Here is a 9,704-nt window from a genome sequence, read left to right as displayed (position 1 = left end):
CAACATGCTATTAAGATGGTTATGATGTGGTATGATAGGGTGGTATCCTCCTCTGAATGATTTAAGTGACTTGACTTGGCACATGTTCACGCATCTAGTTGAAACGAAATCAACATAGCCTTCACGATATTTATGTTCATGGTGGATTATATCCTACTCATGCTTGCATTCGGTGTTGATTAATTCTAATGCATGTTCATGACTGTTGTCGCTCTCTAGCTAGTCGCTTCCCAGTCTTTTGCTAGCCTTTACCTGTACTAAGCAGGAATACTGCTTGTGCATCCAATCCGTTAAACCCCAAAGTTATTCCACATGAGTCCACTATACCTACCTATATACAGTATCTACATGCTGTTCCAAGTAAATTTGTATGTGCCAAACTCTAAACCTTCAAATAAATATCCCGTTTTGTATGCTCGAATAGCTCATGTATCAACTAGGGTTGTCCGTATCTTCCATGTTATGCGGGTTATTATCAAGAGGAGTGGACTCCGCTCCTCACTCACGAGATAAATGGCTGGTCACCGGGATGCCCAGTCCCATGCTTTATGCAAACTAAATCAAAATAATTGAAACAAAAATCCCCCTTGGACTCTTGTTAGTTGGATGCTCTCGTTATTTCGAGCAAGCCATGGATTGATGCTTGTTGGTGGAAGGGGGTATAAACTTTACCATTCTGTTTGGGAACCGCCTATAATGTGTGTAGCATGGAAGATATCGCCATCTCTTGGTTGTTACGTTGACAATGAAAGTATACCGCTCAAAATATTATTCACCTTTTTTTCAAAACCGAGCTCTGGCACCTCTACAAATCCCTACTTCCCTCTGTGAAGGGCCTATCTATTTAATTTTATGCTGAGTCATCATCCTATTATTAAAAAAGCACCAGTTGGAGAGCACCACTGTCATTTGCATTCATTACTGTTAGTTTACATTGAGTATGACTTGACTGGATCTCTTTTACCATGAATTACCATGTCTAATTAGTCCTTGGTCTTTAAAGGTGCTCTGCATTTATGTTTTGCGGTCTCAGAAAGGGCTAGCGATATACCATCTTGTTATATCATATTATGATTGTTTTGAGAAAGTGTTGTCATCCGAGATTTATTATTATTGCTCGCTAGTTGATTATGCTATTGATATGAGTAAACTTGAGACCTGAGTGTTATTGCGAATGTGGTTAGTTATAATCTTTGCTGAAAACTTGAATGTTGGCTTTACATATTTACAACAACAAGAGCAAACAGAGTTTGTAAAAGTTTTTCTTTATCACTTTCAGTTTATCAACTAAATTGTTTGAGGACAAGCAAAGGTTTAAGCTTGGGGGAGTTGATACGTCTCCGTCGTATCTACTTTTCCAAACACTTTTGCCCTTTTTTTGGACTCTAATTTGCATGATTTGAATGGAACTAACCCGGACTGACGCTGTTTTCAGCAGAATTACCATGGTGTTATTTATGTGCAGAAACAAACGTTCTCGGAATGACCTGAAACTTCACGGAGCAACTTTTTGGAAAATATAAAAAATACCTGCAAAAGATGAAGGCCAGGGGCCCACCACCTGTCCACGAGGGTAGGGGCGCGCCTGCCCCCCTAGGGCGCGCCCCCCTACCTCGTGGGCCCCCTGAGGCTCCTCCGACTCCAACTCCAACTCTATATATTGTGTTTCGGGGAGAAAAAACCAGAGAGAAGAATTCGTCACGTTTTACGATACGGAGCTGCCGCCAAGCCCTAAAACCTCTCGGGAGGGATGATCTGGAGTCCGTCCAGGGCTCCGGAGAGGGGAATCCATCACCATCGCCATCATCAACCATCCTCCATCAACAATTTCATGATGCTCACCGCCGTGCCTGAGTAATTCCATCATAGGCTTGCTGGACGGTAATGCTTGTCACTTGGGCCTGAGTGCCATGATTTCAGATCTGAACCTATTATGTTTTCATCAATATATGAGTGTTCTTGATCCTATCTTGCAAGCCTATAGTCACCTATTATGTGTTATGATCCGTTAACCCTGAAGTGACAATAATCGGGATACTTACCGGTCATGACCATAGTTTGAGGAGTTCATGTATTCACTATGTGTTAATGCTTTGTTCCAGTACTCTATTAAAAGGAGGCCTTGATATCCCTTAGTTTCCGTAAGGACCCCGCTTCCACGAGAGGGTAGGACAAAAGATGTCATGCAAGTTCTTTTCCATAAGCACGTATGACTATATTCAGAATACATGCCTACATTACATTGATGAACTGGAGCTAGTTCTGTGTCACCCTAGGTTATGACTGTTACATGATGAACCACATCCGACATAATTATCCATCACTGATCCATTGCCTACGAGCTTTCCATATATTGTTCTTCGCTTATTTACTTTCCCGTTGCTATTGCTATCATCACTACAAAATACCAAAAACATTACTTTTACTATTGTTACCTTTTGCTACCGTTACCACTACTATCATATTACTTTGCTAATAAATACTTTGCTGCAGATATTAAGTTTCCAGGTGTTGTTGAATTGACAACTCAGCTTCTAATACTTGAGAGTATCTATGGCTCCCCTTGTGTCGAATCAATAAATTTGGGTTGAATACTCTACCCTCGAAAACTTTTGTGATCCCCTATACTTGTGGGTTATCATGTCATATCATGGGGTTTGGATGCACCTGCAAAGTTTGCACCACGTCTCGATGTCAGAAAGGGCAATGCACGGTACCGTAGAGTCTAGCAAATTGCGGAAAGATAAGAGTGCGTATAATCCATGGACTCACATTAGTCATAAAGAACTCATATACTTATTGCAAAAGTTTATTATCACTCAAAGCAAAGTACTACTACGCATGCCCCTAGGGGGATAGATTGGTAGGAAAAGACCATCGCTCGTCCCCAACCACCACTCATAAGGAAGACAATCAAAAATAAAACATGATCCAAAATCATAGCATAACGAAGACTATACGCTCATGCTTCAGGAATCACAAACCTTAACACCAATATTCCTGCTAGAGCACAATTACTCATCAACATAACTCACATATCACATCATCATATCTCAAAACTATTACTAAGAATCAAGTTTATTTTGTCCAATGACCTTCATGACATTTTTTTCTTTATCCTTCTTGGATATCTATCACTTTGGGACTAATTTTCACATGTTGCTTTTCATAAGATCAAACAAATATAAGTGAATATCATGAGCATAACAAATTTTCTTTCTCTCAAAATAATTTAAGTGAAGAAAGAGAGAATTTCTTCAAAATTTTACTAACTCTCAAATAAATCTAAGTGAAGCAAGAGAGCATTTCTTCAAAAAACTAAGCACACCATGGTCAAAAAGATATAAGTGAAGAACTATGGCAAGTCCTAGCTCATAAAACATTTAAGTGAAGCATAGAGAGCAATTTTAACAAGTCATGACGTAATTTTGGCTCTCTCAAATTTAAGTGAAGCATAGATAGCAATTTTAACAAGTCATGACGTAATTTTGGCTCTCTCAAATAGGTGTGTCCAGCAAGGATTGATGACTTAAAACACAAAATAAAACAAGAAAAGACTCATATCATACAAGACGCTACAAGTAAAACACATATCATGTGACGAATAAAAATATAGTCTCAAGTAAAATACCGATGGTCGTTGGAAGAAAGCGGGGATGCCACTCAGGGGCATCCCCAAGCTTAGTTAGTTGCTCATTCTTGGATAATAGCTTGGGATGCCGGGGCATCCCCAAGCATAGGCTCTTCCATCCTTCCTTCATCCATCGTAAGATAACCCAAAACTTGAAAACTTCAATCACACAAAACTCAACAAAACCTTCGTGAGATCCGTTAGTATAAGAATAATAAATCACTACTATAAGTGATGTATTAAACCAATTCATATTTTGTTTTTGTATTATATCTATTGTATTCCAACTTTTCTATGACAAAAACTCATCAAAGAAAACCTTGGAGCCATCAAAATAAGCACACAACACAAAGAAAACATAATCTGTCAAAATAGAACAGTCTGTAGCAATATGACTATTTCGAATACTTCTGTAACTCCAAAAATTCTGAAAAATTAGGATGACCTAAGAAATTTGTATATTGATCTACTGCAAGTGGAATGGGTATTTTATTGCTCCCTGGTAAAAAAATTAATTTTGTGAGCGTAAACGTTTCTGTTTTTTCAGCAAGATCAAACAACTATCACCCAAGAAGATCCTAAAGGCTTTACTTGGCACTGACACTAATTAAAACATAAAAAACACAATCATAACAGTAGCATAATTGTGCTAACACACAATAACAGAAAGCAAAAAGCAAAAATAAATGTATTCAATGGGTTGCCTCCCAACAAGCGCTATAGTTTTACGCCCTTAGCTAGGCATAAAACAAGGATCTAAGTTTTGGCATCCTTCTTCTTGACTTTCTTAGAGGTATTTTCGTCATGAGGCTTTGTAAACACAACATAAAACATGTTATCCATAGAGGCCTTAGCAATCCTAAGTTGGTTTTCATCATACCCCTTCTGATTTCCCATAATAATCCAAGAGTAATGTTGATTAACATTATTGAAAACTTGTTGGATTATATCTAGAACTGTGACTTCCTTTTTAAGATCCTCATCAAATATTTTATTATACCCAAGCAAATGTCTTAAAGCATAGTCACTATTGTAAAGAATTTTATCTATCACGGGTTGTTCATGATTCATACCATAAAAGTCAAAGATTTCCCTAGCTTCCCGTATTATGTAGTCAAACTCATTCATAAGAACAAGAGTGGCAAACTTTTTAGCTCTAGGGTTCTTTATCACGGGGAGCTCAAAAAACAATCTTTGCAAGGTAGGATGGGTACAAATAAATTTACTTTCAAGTTTCAGAACTAGTGCTGAAATAGCATCCGCATAAGATCTAGTAGTTTTAAGTATAGGAGCATCATCAAGACTCAAGTTTCCCACACAATTGAAAAATTCTTCGATACACTCTTTTCCCACAACGTTCCTTTGCCCCAAGATAAAAGTTTTAGCATCCAGATGCCCGTACATCCTATCCTAGGAGTTAGGCCATCATCTGTTGGTGCCATACCAAAATCACTCATGATTGCAAGCAAAGGATAGACCTAACAAGAAAACGGCAAATGAGAAAAGAGAGGCGAATAAAATGGCATTTTTTGTGAAGTGGGGGAGAGGAAAATGAGAGGCAAATGGAAAATAATGTAAATTGCGAGGAGATGAGATTTGTTATTAGGAACCTGGTTATGTTGAAGATCCTCCCAGGCAACGGCGCCAGATATTCCTTTTGATTGCTCCCTGACTATAGCGCTAGAAAACTCCTCTCCGCTAGGACTACGTCAGTGTTTCCCCAAAGAGGAAGGGATGATGCAGCACAGCGAAGGTAGGTATTTCCCTCAGTGATGAAACCAAGGTTATCAAACCAGTAGGAGAACCAAGCAGCACAATGTAAACAGCACCTGCACACAAATAACAACACATCGCAACCCGACGTGTTAAAGGGGTTGTCAATCCCTTTCAGGTAACGATGCCAGAAAATTTGTAGTAGATTGATAATAGATCGTAAATAAAATAAAGTGCAGCAAAGTATTTTTGTATTTTTGGTTTAATAGGTTTGAATAAAATGCAAAGGAAAAGTAGATCGCAAGCAAATATATGAGAAAGAAGACCCGGGGGGCGTAGGTTTCACTAGTGGCTTCTCTCGAGAAAGATAGCAAACAGTGGGTAATACTGTTAGGCAATTGATAGAAACTCAAATAATTATGATGATATCCAGGCAATGATCATTACATAGGCATCACGTCCAAGATTAGTAGACCGACTCCTGCCTGCATCTAGTAATATTAGTCCACACATCGACCGCTATCCAGCATGCATCTAGTGTATTAAGTTCATGGAAAAACAGAGTAATGCAATAAGAATGATGACTTGATGTAGACAAGATCCATTTATCTATTGCGTAGATATAGGTCCCATCTCTTTATGCTTAGTAGCAATGATACATACGTGTCGGTTCCCTTTTTTTCACTGGGATCAAACACCGTAAGATCGAACCCACTACCGGGCACCTCTTCCCATTGCAAGATAAATGGATCAAGTTGGCCAAACAAAACCCAAATATCAGAGAAGAAATATGAGTCTATAAGAGATCATGCATATAATAGATCAAATAAACTCAAATAAGTTTCATGGATACAAAAAGATATGACTGGTCATAAACTCAAAGTTCATCAGAACAAACACACTGCAAAAAGAGTTACATCATATGGATCTCCAAGAGACCATTGTATTGAGAATTAAGAGAGAGAGATGAAGCCATCTAGCTACTAACTACGGACCCGAAGGTCTACAAAGAACTACTCACGCATCATCGGAGAGGCACCAATGGAGGTCGTGAATCCCATCCGAGATGGTGTATAGATTGGATCTGGTGGTTCTGGACTCTGCAGCGGGTGGATGAATATTTCATCGACTCCCATAGGGTTCTAGAAATATTGGGTATTTATAGAGCAAAGAGGCGGTCTGAGGGGCACCCGAGGTGGGCACAACCCACCAGGGCACGCTTGGGACTCCTAGCGCGCGTTGGTGGGTTTTCCCCTCCTCGGGACTCCCCCCAGGTGCAACCAGGGCCCAACATGTTCCTTCTGGTCCATAAAAAATCTTCGTAAAGTTTTGTGGCTTTTGGACTCTGTTTGTTATTGATTTTTTGCGATGTAAAAAACATGGAAAATAGGAACTGGCAGTTGGCACTATGTCAATAGGTTAGTACCCAAAAAACAATATGAAATGATGTAAAACATCCAAGATTGATAATATAACAGCATGCAGCAATCAAAAATTATAGATATGTTGGAGACGTATCAGACTACGGCCGGTCCTTGTTGAAGGTTAAAACAACAAACTTGATGAAACACTATTGTGGTTTTGATGCGTAGGTAAGAACGGTTCTTACTAGAAGCCCATAGCAGCCACGTAAAACTTGCAACAACAAATTAGAGGACGTCTAACTTGTTTTTCCAGGGCATATTGTGATGTGATATGGCCAAGACATGATGTGATATACGTTGTTGTATGAGATGATCATATTTTGTAAAAGTTATCGGCAACTGGCAGGAGCCTTATGGTTGTCGCTTTATTGTATGAAATGCAATCGCCATGTAATTGCTTTACTTTATCACTATATGTTAGCGATAGTTGTGGAAGCAATAGTTGGCGAGACGACAATGATGCTACGATGGAGATTAAGGTGTCAAGCCGGTGATGATGGAAATCATGAAGGTGCTTTGGAGATGGAGATCAAAGGCACAAGATGATGATGGCCATATCATGTGTCATATTTTGATTTCATGTGATGTTTATCTTTTATGCATCTTATTTTTCTTAGTATGGCGGTAGCATTATAAGATGATCCCTTACGAAAATTTCAAGGTATAAGTGTTCTCCCTGAGTATGCACCGTTGTGACATTCAGTCATGCTGAGACACCACGTGATGATCGGGTGTGATAAGCTCTATGTTCACATACAATGGGTGCAAGACAGTTTTGCACATGCGGAATACTCGGGTTAAAATTGACAAGCCTAGCATGTACATACATGGCCTCGAACTGTAGACCGAAAGGTCGAACGTGAATCATATAGTAGATATGATCAACATAGAGATGTTCACCATTGAAGACTACTCCATCTCACATGATGATCAGACATGGTTTAGTTGATATGGATCACGTGATCATTTAGATCACTCGAGGGATGTCTATCTAAGTAGGAGTTCTTAAGTAATATGATTAATTGAACTTAATTTATCATGAACTTAGTCCTGGTAGTATTTGCATATCTATGTTATAGATCAATAGCTCGCGTATATCTCCCCTGTTTTATTTTTGATATGTTCCTAGAGAAAACTAAGTTGAAAGATGATAGTAGCAATGATGCAGACTGGGTCTATGGTCTGAGGTTTATCCTCGTTGCTGCATAGAAGAATTATGTCCTTGATCCACCGCTAGGTGACAGACCTATTCCAGGAGCAGATGCATACGTTATGAATGTTTGACAAGCTCGGTATGATGACTACTTGATAGTTTAGTGCACCATGCTTTACGGCTTAGAACCGGGACTTCAAAAATGTTTTGAATTCCATGGAGCATATGAGATGTTCCAGGAGTTTAAATTGGTATTTCAGACTCATGCCCATGTCAAGAGGTATGAGACCTCTGACAAGTACTTTGCCTACAAGATGGAGGAGAATAGCTCAACCAGTGAGCATATGTCAGAATGTATGGGTACTACAATCACTTGAATCAAGTGGGAGTTAATCTTCTAGATAAGATAGTGATTGACAGAGTTCTCTAGTCAGTATCACCGAGATACTAGTACTTCAGATGAACTATAATATGCAAGGGATGACGAAAACAATTCCCAAGCACTTCGCGATGCTGAAATCGGCGAAGGTAGAAATCAAGAAATAACATCAAGTGTTGATGGTTAATAAAACCACTATTTTCAAGAAAAAGGGAAAAGGAAAAGAAAGGGAACTTCAAGAAGAATGACAAGCAAGTTTCCACTCCCATGAAGAAGCCCAAAGCTAGACCTAAGCCTGAAACTGAGTGCTTCTACTTCAAAAAGGAATGGTCACTCGAAGCGGAACTACCCCAAATACTTGGCGGATAAGAAGGATGGCAAAGTGAATAAAGGTATATTTGATATACATGTTATTGATGTGTACTTTACTAGTGTTCATAGTAACCCCGGGGTATTTGATACCGGATCAGTTGCTAAGATTAGTGACTCGAAACAGGAGTTACAAAATGAACAAAGACTAGTTGAGGGCAAAGTGGCGATGTGTGTTGGAAGAGATTTCAAGGTTGATAAGATCACCATCGCATACTCCCTCTACCTTGGGGATTAGTGTTGAACCTAAATAAATGTTATTTGGTGTTTGCGTTGAACATGAATATGATTAGATCATGTTTATTGCAATACAGTTATTCATTTAAGTCGGAGAATAATTGTTGTTTTGTTTAAATGAATAAAACCTTCTATGGTCGTGCACTCGATGGCTTCTTGAATCTTGATCATAGTGATACACATATTCATAATATTAATGCCAAAAGATGCAAAGTTGATAATGATAGTGCAACATATTTGTGGCACTACCGTTTAGGTCATATTGGTGTAAAGCGCATGAAGAAACTCCATGCAGATGGACTTTTGGAATCACTTGATTATGAATCATTTGATGCTTGTGAACCATGCCTCATGGGCAAGATGACTGAGACTCCGTTCTCCGGAACAATGGAGTGAGCCACTAACTTGTTGGAAATAATACATACCGATGTATACGGTCCGATGAGTGTCGAGGCTCGCGGCGGGTATCGTTATTTTCTGACCTTCATAGATGATTTGAGCAGATATGGGTATATCTACTTGATGAAACACAAGACTGAAACATTTGAAAAGTTCAAACAGTTTCGAGTGAATTGGAGAATCATCATAACAAGAAAATAAAGTTTCTACGATCTGATCGCGGAAGTGAATATTTGAGTTACGTGTTTGTCCTTCATTTAAAACAATGTGGAATAGTTTCACAACTCACGCGACCTGGAACACCACAGCGTAATGGTGTGTCCGAATATCATAATCGTACTTTATTAGATATGGTGCAATCTATGATGTCTCTTGCCAATTTACCATTATCATTTTGGG

This window comes from Triticum dicoccoides, chromosome 5A (genome assembly GCF_002162155.2).
Source record: "Triticum dicoccoides isolate Atlit2015 ecotype Zavitan chromosome 5A, WEW_v2.0, whole genome shotgun sequence".
Classification (NCBI taxonomy): domain Eukaryota; kingdom Viridiplantae; phylum Streptophyta; class Magnoliopsida; order Poales; family Poaceae; genus Triticum; species Triticum dicoccoides.
Note: the sequence above shows the minus strand (reverse complement) of the source record.